Here is a 12027-nt window from a genome sequence, read left to right as displayed (position 1 = left end):
TACATATTTATCAATAAGTTTTGCCATCATAGGAAGGAGCGAGATTGGCCTATAATTTTTAAATACAGCTCAGTTTAAATTAGGTTTCTTTAGTAGGGGCTTTACCACTGCATGTTTCCAGGAATCAGGCACCGTCCCACTTTGTAGTGAGCTGTTTAATAGATCCATTTATACCGGATTTAGAGCTACTCTTCCTTGCATTATTATATGGGGAGGTGCGGGTTCTAGTGGGGAGCCCGATTTTAGTTTACTGAGAAGCCCAGAGGCGCCTTCCTCAGAGATGGGGAGAAAACTCTGTAGCACATTGTCACCTTCCTTCTTCTCAGTCGGCTGCCCTAAGACTACCCCTTCCTCCCCCGGGAAGTTATCATAGATATCCTTAATCTTCTGTAGGAAGAAGGAGGCACAATTGTTGCTGTGTTCTTCTGATGCTTCCATTGCTTCCGGGCAGGTGGGAATATACAACAGCTCCTTCAGCACATAAAAAATTTATTTTGGAGATCCTGCAGCCTTTTCAATTTTCTCTCCATAATAGGTCGCTTGCGCTAATCTGATCTCCTTCTGGTACAGCCTGATTGCACCTCTATAATCTTCTCTATCTGCCTGCTTTAGTGATTTCCTCCATTTCCTTTCGGTCCTCCTACAGTTTCTTTTTAATGTCATTAAGTGAGAGTTGAACCAGGGGGCCTTTCCTCCGTTCTTTTGCCCAGAGAAGGGTTTATAGGGCAACACCCTATCCAAACTGTCCAAAATCCAATCGTTAAAAAGAGTAGGGTCCATCTGCTGGTCATTCAAAAAATATTTATTACTTCTGGTTAGTGAATTGACCCATTCTGTTACCTTTAGTCTGTGCCATTTCCTGACCTTACTATTTGAGGGTTGGTGATGACCATACCTATTGGGTATCTTAGCCTTTAAGGTGATTAAAAAGTGATCGGACCATGCTACAGGGGTTGGGGGTAGTGCAACCAGCGATGGAAGATTACTAAACACCAAGTCTAAGGTATGCCCTTTCTCCTGTGTAGGACCGCCGATCAATTGGTGTAGTCCTAAAGCTTCCAGATCATTCACAAACCGCTTAGTTGCCGTCAATTCTAGATTATCCACTTGGATATTAAAATCTCCTAATATTGTAAAATTAGGTCTATTGCAGATGAGACCCGCCATCCGCTCTGGTAATAGGTTCAGGAATTCATCATATGTCCCCGGTGGACGGTATAGTAGTACTCCTGTAAATGTGAAAGTAGGGTTGAAAGTTAGGGAGAAGTTCATTCCCTCACACCCTGCGAGGTCAAGAGGACTGTAGTTAAAAAGAAAGCCTTGTTTAAAAATAATAGCTATTCCCCCTCCTTTCCCTTTATCTCTCTCAGTTTGATCGGATTTGAAAGTTTTAAGAAGTTGGTGGAATTTTATTTAATTGTGGTGTGGAGAGGTGGAGAGTGGGAGGAAGAGGGAGGCTAAGGTTGTGGTAACCCTAAAAAGTGGGAGAAAAGTGGATGAGAACAGAAGCAGAAGAGTAATAATATGGAGGAGGAGGACTGCACATTTGTTTAGACTGTATTTTTTTCCTGGCTTGACCAGTAGTTTTTTTGGGTCAGCCGGTAAGCATATTTTTACTGTAAAGTTTTTAAAATTGTATTTTTAATTTGCGATTTTAAATCAGCTGTCTGTTTTAGAGGGAGGGGTAGCCATTTTTACCACGCTCTAGCAGCCCACGGAGGTCCGCCATCTTGGGGGTTGGCGGTCTAGTTGACCGCTTCCCAGGAGTAATAAAACAGGTCCCGGCGTCCGCGCTGGAGATCGGATTTGAAAGTTTTAAGAAGTTGGTGGAATTTTATTTAACTGTGGTGTGGAGAGGTGGAGAGTGGGAGGAAGAGGGAGGCTAAGGTTGTGGTAACCCTCAAAAGTGGGAGAAAAGTGGATGAGATCAGAAGCAGAACAGTAATAATAAGGAGGAGGAGGACCTCCCATTTGTTTAGACTGTATTTTTTTTCCTGGCTTGACCAGTGTTTTTTTTGGGTCAGACGGTAAGCATATTTTTACTGTAAAATTTTTAACATTGTATTTTTAATTTGCGATTTTAAATCAGCTGTCTGTTTTAGAGGGAGGGGTAGCCATTTTTACCTCGCTCTAGTGGCCCACGGAGGTCCGCCATCTTGGGGGTTGGCGGTCTAGTTGACCGCTTCCCAGGAGTAATAAAACCGGGTGCGCCGTCTGCGCGCCAAAGGCAAGCCCGTCTGCGCCCGTCCGCGCCAGGACGGGGCTAGGGGCCACCCCCCTTACATCGACTGAAGATGGTAAGTCCTGAGATTTACACCTACACATCAGGGGCACTGAAGGACCTTAGGAAAAGATTAGGAGAGGGCTGCTATGTATGTTCCAGCTTAGTGGGGGAGACATGGACCTGCCCCATATGTGAATGGACTCTGCGAGAGCCTATTGGTCCTGACTTAAATCATGCAGAACTTTCCAAACAAAATGTGAGGATTCAGTTAATAAACTGCCGCTCTTTGCCAGCACGTAAATTAGACATAAACCTCCTGCTGAGTGAGGGGGCACCAGATGCCCTCTTCCTTACAGAAACATGGCTCCATGAGGGTTCAGGGCCGGATCTAGCTCTTGCACTGCCCAAAGGGTATGTTATAGCAAGAACTGATCAGTGAGTGACAGTGTTAAAGAATGGATGGGCGCTGAACCAACTACAGCAACAGGGTAGTGCCTCTGAAACAGAGAATGATTGGTCTGCTCCCTAGAGTTGCGGTCAGTGGCGTCCACTGGGGCTCTCACTAGTGGCTCTACCGCTTGTTGCCATGCCTCACTCTCTATCACCTGGCAGGTGCTGCAAGTTACACATTGTTGCATTTATAGATGCGGCGGAGCTCCCCTCTCCTGTCCTGCAACATGGACTGGATTGGCCACTAGCAGCATGGACCCCTACCATATGGTGTTTTCTGCGCTCAGCAGAAGGAATTGCTTTGGTTTTATGTTATTGTTATTTGTGTTCCACTAAAGGTCATCAACACGGTCCACGCCATGCTCTACAGCAATGAGGTAATTTTGTGGGGTGGAGGTGGAATATGTGTATCTTCTGAGACCAGAGCCAGATAAAATTTGCCCTCAGACTCGCCTTGGTGTCCCTTTGGTTCAATGACTAAAATATTCAACTTCGTAATTCTCCAGTGAAATGATTGGCCTTGCTGTCCATATTGAGAGAGTCCAAACGTGATCTATGTCTCCTACAAGAGATGCATCTCCTTAAAGAGGACTAGCCCCGACTCCGGTCTCACTGGTTTGACCAGCAATTATTTTCCTCACCCACCCAGAAGTGAACATGGTTGGGCATATTCTTAGCCACACATTTCCAAGGCTGCATGGTCCAAACCCAAGCAGCATTCCAAGGAATGTTGCCACTCCGCTTTGCCCTTCACACTTATGCCTTCACCCTAGCCACGTTTTACTTCCACAACGACCCCCAGGAAATATTTCTCAGAGTTGCGGTAGGACTGGTGATGGCATCTACAGACCAGGATGTGCTAGTGGGAGGCAATTTCAATTTAGTTCCCGATACAATCATGGATCATTCCGCCCAGCGGACGGGACAGACTTGGGCATTCACAGAGGCGGGCTTAAGGTGGCTTACAACATAGATCTGGTGGACATATGGCATGCATAACACCCACATGTTAGAGGGTATACATTCTATTCCGCAGCACACCAAACACATGCATGAATGTACTTAATCTACACTTCTTTGCGCATTACGGCTGCAACTACTGCAGTAGACATAACACTGACCGCCCTATCCAATCACTCTTCTATAATAATTACACTGCGCCTTAATTGCCACCCACCTACAACAATAGCTGGCATATCAATACCAGGCTCTTGCAACATGAAGCAGTGACCACAGAAATCACAAACTCTATACATACCTATTTAGCTACTAACGACCTACCTGACACCCCTGTCATCCTCCTTTGGGACACGCTGAAGGCAGTGCTACGAGGGGTGTTCATAGCAATCTCGGCCCAATATAACAAAAAACGCAGGGCTGAAAGAGTGCTCTTAGAAGGCTAAGTTCAGGAACTAGATGCACAGTGCAGTCAATCTGGCGCCCAAAGACTGCGCTGTCAACGTATGGCAGCCCGAGCGGAGCTACGGGCATTAGACATGGACAAGGCTGAGTATGCCCTACTACGACTGAAACAAAAATATTACACAGGGTCAAAAAGGCTGGTTGGTTGTTAGCACACTGTTTATGTGCACAGGTGATCTGTCAAAGAATAGCTGTAATTGAGGGGGAGCAGGGGGAGAAGCATTGTGAAGAGGATCACATTGCTCATGCATTCAGATGCTTCTATGGCAGCCACTGTGAGATACTGCACAATACGGATACTCTCCACTACCTAGACTCTGTCCAGCTGGACTTCATGCCAGCTAGTGATGCCACACACTTAGATAGAGAAATACAGGAGGATGGAATTATGGCAGCCATAAAAAAGACTAGTTCCAGGTAAAGCGCCAGGGCAGGACGACTTCCCAGACTTCTATAAAATGCGTTGCATCTCTGCTCACTCCTATATTGGCTCGCCTCTATAATTCATTTAGAAAAACTGGGACTCTCTCAGAAACCATGTGCCATGCCACCATAGCGGTGATCCCCAAACCCAAGAAGAACTCAGAACACTGTGCCTCACATAGGCCCATTTCATTGCTAAATGTGGATGCCAAAATCTTCATGAGTATCATGGCGACAAGGCTGGCCCCCTACATGCAAGGGCTCATAGGCCCAGATCAAACTGGATTCCTCATGGGTGCAGTGATAGCACTAAGGGCCATATTTATACTTTAGTGCAGTTTTGCGTCAAAAAAATTAGCGCCGGCTAACGCCATTCTGATGCGCCATGCGGGCGCCGTATTTATTCAATGACGTTAGCCGGCGTTAGCCGCCGGCGCTGCCTGGTGTGTGTGGAAAAAAACGACGTACACCAGGCAGCGCCGGCGTAGGGGGATATGGGGCTTGGGTGTCAAGAAATGGGGCAAGTCAGGTTGAGGCAATTTTTTCGCCTCAACCCGATTTGCGCCATTTTTTTTCACTCCCAACCCCCATAGAAATGACTCCTGTCTTAGCAAAGACAGGAGTCATGCCCCCTTGCCCAATGGCCATGCCCAGGGGACTTATGTCCCCTGGGCATGGTCATTGGGCATAGTGGCATGTAGGGGGGCACAAATCAGACCCCCCTATGCCACAAAAAAAAAAAAAAAAAACACTTACCTGAACTTACCTTAATGTCCCTGGGATGGGTCCCTCCAGCCTTGGGTGTCCTCCTGGGGTGGGCAAGGGTGACAGGGGGGGTCCCTGGGGGCATGGGAGGGCACCTCTGGGCTCCTTCAGAGCCCACTGGTCCCTTAACGCCTGCCTTTTGCAGGCGCTAAAAAACGGCGCAAAAGCGGGCGTACGTCATTTTTTTTGACCCGCCCACTCCCGGGCGTGAATTTTGCCCGGGAGTATAAATCCGACGCACATGCCTCGGAGTCGATTTTTTAGACGTGAACGCCTACCTTGCATCTCATTAACGCAAAGTAGGTGTCCACGCTAAAAAATGACGCAAACTCCTTGGACTTTGGCGCTAGACGCGTCTAACGTCAAAGTATAAATATGGAGTTAGTTTTGCGTCGAAATTGCGTCAAAAAAAACAACGCAATTCCGGCGCAAACGGAGTATAAATATGCCCCTTAATGCCTCTGTCTCCTTATAGACAAAGTACATTGCTGTCTCACACGGCACTCTTGATGGTGGTTGACACCAAAAAAGGGATTTGACAGAATATACTGGCCATACCTCCGAGCATTACTCACGAAGTTTGGTCTGGGGCCCCGCTTTTGTAGATGGGTATGGTGTAACTATGTAAATCCACAGGCACAAGTCTGGGTAAATGGAGTGCTATCCCAGCCCACTGAGATAGCACGCGGTACGAGGCAAGGGTGCCCCTTATTTTCTTAGCAGAGAGAATAAGGCAACATCCTCAGATAAGAGGCATCCTTACGAGGGCAGAGAACACAAATGTGCAATGTCCGCAGATGACGTAATGATCTCCCTCATGCATCCTCGCTCCCAACACTGGTAGCAGAACTGGGAGAGTTTGGAGCAATATCGGGGTTCAAGGTTAATCTTCAGAACACATGCACACAGACACTCAAATCATCGCTCAGCAGTTTCTGTTCACCTCGGCAACACAGAAGATCAGCTATCTGGGCCTACAGATATCTTCGTCTTTGGAACAGACAGCCAAGCAAAACTATGCAACGTCAATATCCATGGAGAGAGCGGACCTCCAAGCTTGGGCTGGAGCTGCTCCCTCCTGGATGGGATGACGAGCAGTGATAAAAATGACATTTCTCCCCAATCTCTTGTACGTGATGCAGACACTGCCCCTACCTCCCCCTCCACAAAGTTTAGGGAAAATGTAAACAAAGCTGGAAGCCTACATCTGGCGGGGAGGGGAGACAGCTTGCATCTTACAAACACACACAGGCCTATTGGCCGAGGAAGGAGGGTGGGTTGGGGATCCAGTATTGACTCCATTACTATCAAGCTGCCCAGATTAGATATATGGTGGAATTATCTAGGCCCATGACTGAGAAGTACTGTTGATTTATAGATCAAGAGAGAGCCAGGATTCATATTTGGAAGATCCCATGGCTTCCTAAGCTGTCCAGACCAGCGGAGGTGTATCTGTCGCCAGTGCTTCAAACTACAGTGGGTACGTGGGACAGGGTACAGACCACAAAATCATTATCAACGTGGCTTTCCCCGCTGACACCGCTGATGAGTAACCCGGACTTCCCTCCGACAATGAACAAGTCCTCCTTTAAACAATGGCAAGCTTCAGGTTGCAAAAGAGCAGGGGACTTTTTTGACCAAGCTGGGCTCCGGTAATTCACACAGCTACAAGCTGACTTCGGCCTTCCCTCCAGTGCTCACTGGCAGCATCTAGGGATTTGTCACTGGCTCACACACCCTCATGTGCGGCCACATGTGAGCCACCTGCTCACGCCATTCAAACAGAGGTTGCTTACTAGAGACACATATAGATGTCTATTATCGGACATATACACCTTCCTCAATAAACCTACACAAAGGGCGGCATCACCAGCACAGAGCAGATGGGAAAAAGAATGCAAGCGTTCCTTTATGACTAAAGAATATTCCGACATATTACAGTGGGCCCGGCTGACAGTGCATAGTGCTGATGGTCTGGAACACTTTCTAAAAATAGTGCACTTCTGGTACTAAACCCCAGCTAGATTGGCCCGGTAGAAACTTGGGGCAAGTGACGCATGCTGGCAACAGTGTGGGCAGCTAGGGACTTTTACACACATACTTTGGCAATGCCCCAAACTGGGAAATTTTTGGCAAGATGTTTCTCAGACATGGACAAAATGTATGACACGTACATACCTCGCTTCCCAAGCTACATCCTAATGGGACTGCCCAACACCCTGACATACCCATTGCGGTCAACGCAGGGCCGAGCTATATTCTTAGCACTGGGAGCTGCCCATTAAGTTATACTGGCAAGATGGGGCACTAACGACATCCCATCACTCCTGGATTTGCTGTATAAACTGTGGGGTATACTGGGAATGGAGAAACTGACCGCCGCAGTAGACTGTGATCTTCTGCACTTTACTAAAACATGGGGACCAAGTATTAAGTACTTGTCTCAGTAGTTCCGGGAGCTTATGTGCCAGTGGTATCTGAAGGTTCTGCACCTGACACAGAGGGACTCATTTTCACACACCCCTTCACCCCTGACTTATGAATACGTGGGAAATACATCCTTGCTTTGATCTTCAAAGTTAAGATAAGTGCACAGTGGACATCCCCGATTGTTAACTCTGTTATTTTCACCCTGGCCCTTACCCCCTTCATTTGCAGCTCTTTTGTCCAACTGCTTGTTGATTGTAAATGCCTGTCGGCCTGTGGATAGAGGCAGAGACGTTGTAAATTACACTTTACATTAAAAACTTTAATAAACAGAATTAAACCAACGTGTCAGGCATAAGACCCCCTGAAAACGTGGCCACACACAACCTATTTAGAACTTAGCAGCTAAGGGTAAATAGAAAAAAACGTAAAGTCCTTACTGTGCCTATTCAGCAGCATAGAAGGGCAAATACAGACTACTGGTATTAGCTTTTTTAACTCCCTTTTGATGCCATGCTCAATGTGTCTGGGATCTGGGAGGCATGGAAGTCTGTGTTGCTAGGCAACAAGATAGCAACTCCTTAGCTGATGAGACAAATTGAAGCAGTTGCAAGTTTCAAACGCAGTCTTTCCTCCACTAAGTGCAGCCTGAAGCAGTAGCTAAGCTGTTTTTGTGTCACTCAAAAATTTCCTATTTCCTCTGTTCGTAGTGCTGCGTTTTGAAACCTTAGCCCTGGGGTCACAGGAAAGTGTCAGGCGTCACAGAGGGCAAGTCAGGGGTCACAATTGCATCCCCTGGTAATCCCTAAATAATGTCTGCGTACTAGAGACACAAGAGGCACAAACATGATATGCCCAAGGATTCTTCAGACGTGGCCACAGGCTTTCACACAATGAACCTATGGTTAGCTTCAGTCCTGTGTAAGTTCGTGAATGAAGATGACATAAATTGTATTGCACTTAAAGTCAGGGGCGTAACGGAGGCCCCCGCAGCCCATGCGGAGCAGTTGGGCCCCCATACTTACCCATACTGGAGGGCGACTCTTCAACCCCTGCTGATGTGAGAGTGGGGGGGCCCTTCAGCACAGCTCACGGGGGGCTCACATTTTGTTAGGCCACTGCATTAAGTCTCTCATCATAAAGGGAGTTAACATTTTCTATTTAACAAAATGCACTAAACTTGTGAAATCTTGTTTATTTCTGAAGCTACTGATTCCTCATATGCTTAAGGTTTTGAGGAAAAAAAGAAACAAACTGGAATTTTATGGCTGATAGTTTATATCGATGCAAATATATCAGTTTGTCTCCAGCTTTCTTCTATTACAATTGTCGGTGGGAGGTCTAAGGCATATTTTGGTTGCATATACATCTTTGTTCTAAAAGTATTACCTTTCCAAAATGAAACAATTTCAAACCTATTGTATCTGTTCCAGGTTGTTTTGTTTTATGGCGATCGAGTGTCTGGTTTCTAATACTTGTGCAGAAGACGAATCACACTCGATGCTGTCTTCCCCACTGTATGCTGTCTACGAATTGAGAATGCTGCTAAACACCACAGGATGTTGTTTTCAGACTAAGATGTAGGCCCAATCTGCAACCATGATCACCTTTTTAGGGTTGGGGTGAGGACAAACCTCAAATATTCCACACAGGCCACACGAAAGTGATGGTTACTCGACTTGACATATAGACACTGTAGCATCTATAGCACCTGCTTGACGTGCAATTTACTCTGTGTCTGAGTTTTAATAAATTAAGTTGTCTTCATTCTACACTATGACAGAAAGGTCCAAGCACTAACTCATTGCTTCAGTTACACAAACCTGAAAAGCTACTGAAGGGTTAAACGGGCAAAAGCATAGGATCAAATACTCCCAAAGTTGCCCACTTAACACAGTACAAAGGTTGGACTTTCTTTCACCTTCAAACCTTCTTGTCTTTGATTAATGGGCATTTAACCGACTCTGTCTGCATGGGTTCTACTTGTCCAAATCTTCATGCTCTTTATGTTAGCCAGTTAAAGCCTGAAAATGTGGTTCTCTTCACTTACATTCCTCTTTATTTTCGCTAAGGTACTGATCAAGGAGTAGTGACTGAACTATTATGTCTGAACATGTGGTTGGTTGCGTCTCCACCTCAGCCAACGCATATTTCAACTGAACTGGTAGAATAAAAGGCTTTCTTTTCCTCCAGAGAGTTGACTTTGACTAAGAAATAACCAATATTAACACAGACCATTGGAATAGTAATAAAAGAAATTAATAAATTCAGAGAGAAAAGCTCCCAATTTCCAGATGATAGGACTGTTTTTGCTGTGCTCAGGATACCCTTACAGTTCTCATTTCAGGCAAGATATCAGGAATGTCACCTTCGTTTGAATACACAGAAACATCTGCAACTTGTATAGATAGTGAACTCTACTTGGATCATAAATTGCTTGAATTTCTTTTGGTTTCCCACAAAATATTCGAGAGTGGCTGTAGGAACAGCTAGCCAAATATCTACAACCAGTGAGGGTATCACACTTAATGTACAGGCCATGGGCACATGTAGTGTATTTTACTAGGGACTTATGAGTAAATTAATTAATAAGGAATCCCCAGTGTTAACTCATGAGAGGGGTAGGCCTCACAGTTGTTAAAAACGAATTGGGGAGTTTTTCACTACCAGGACATGTACAACTTAAAAGTATCTGCCCCACCTTTTAATTACATAGCACCATGCCCCATGGGCTACCTAGGGCCTACCTTAGGGGTGACACATGTAATAAAAAGGGTGTTTAAGGCTTGGCAGGGGTTTCTAAAGGTCAAGTCAACACGGCAGTCAAACTGCACACACAGGCTTTGTAGTGGCAGGCCTGAGACATGTTTAAAGGGATACTTAAGTGGGTGGCACAATCAGTGCTGAGGGCCAACTAGTAACACAAAAGGATGATGGACGGAGTGTTGAAACATTTCAAACACTCTCCCCCAGTCACAGATCTGGGTTTAATTCATTGTTCTCCTGCTCACCATGCCACCACAGTTTGGACCCAGCCATATGTAAATCAATCTTGACCCTGTTCCCCATGGGAACAGTCATGCCCGAACTGCCATGCCAGGTCCTCCCTGGACCGGAAGCAAGCATCCTGGAACCGGTTTCAGGGTATCACCCTTCATCAGCCAGGCTAGACTGAATCCATTGGCACCGTGAGCAAGGGACCCACGTCTGGGCATACCCTTCCCACTTAGGGCAACTTTAGCAACACAAAAGGAAGATGGACGGAGTGTTGAAAGTTTTCAAACACTCATCCCTAGTCACACATCTGGGTTTAATCCATCATTCTTCTGCTCACCATGCCACCCCAGTTTGGACCCAGCCATATGCAAATCAGTCTTGACCCTGTTCCTCATGGGAACAGTCCAGCCCAAACTGCCAAGCCAGGTCCTCCCTGAAGCAAAAACAAGCATTCTGGGACCAGTTTCTGTGTATCACCCTCCATCAGCCAGGCTTGCCTGAATCCAGTAGCACAGTGAGCAAGGGACCCATGTCTGGGCATACCCTTCCCACTTGCGGCAACTTTAGCAACACAAGAGGATGATGGACGGAGTGTTGAAAGTTTTCAAACACTCACCCCCAGTCACAGATCAGGGTTTACTTCATCAATTATTTTGCTCACTGTTGGAAATGGCCTTTCTGCAGGGTCACCTCCAGACTTTTTGCCTTCCTCCTTCTCTTTTTCTGACCTCATTTTTGCTGACTTTCGGACTCTGCGCACTTTTCCACTGCTACTCAGTGCTAAAGTGCATATGCTCTCTCCTTAAAACATGGTGACATTGGCTCATTCCCAACTGGCTTATTTAATTTTCCTTATAAGTCCTTAGTCAAGTGCACTACAGGTGCCCAGGACCTGTAAATTAAATGCTACTAGTGGGTTGCAGCACTGGTTGTGCCACCTACAAAAGTACCCCCCCTAACCATGTCTTATGCCTGCTTCTGCAGTGCCTGTGTGAGCAGTTTCACTGCCACTTTGACTTGGCATTTAAAAGTACTTGCCAAGCCTTAATCTCCCGTTTTTCTACATATATGTCACCCCTAAGGTAGGCCCTAGGTAGCCCATAGGGCAGGGTGCTGTGTAGGCAAAAGGCAGGGCATGTACCTATGTAGTTTTCATGTCCTGGTAGTGTGAAACTTCTAAATTTGTTTTTACACTGCTGTGAGGCCTGCTGTTTTCATAGGATAGCATTAGGGATACCCTTATATACTGTTTGAGTGGTAGATCCTGATCTGAAAGGAGTAGCAAGGTCATATTTTGTTTGGCCAGAATGGTGATGCAA

Source organism: Pleurodeles waltl, chromosome 8 (assembly GCF_031143425.1).
Source record: "Pleurodeles waltl isolate 20211129_DDA chromosome 8, aPleWal1.hap1.20221129, whole genome shotgun sequence".
Taxonomy (NCBI): domain Eukaryota; kingdom Metazoa; phylum Chordata; class Amphibia; order Caudata; family Salamandridae; genus Pleurodeles; species Pleurodeles waltl.
This window is presented reverse-complemented; position numbering follows the sequence as displayed.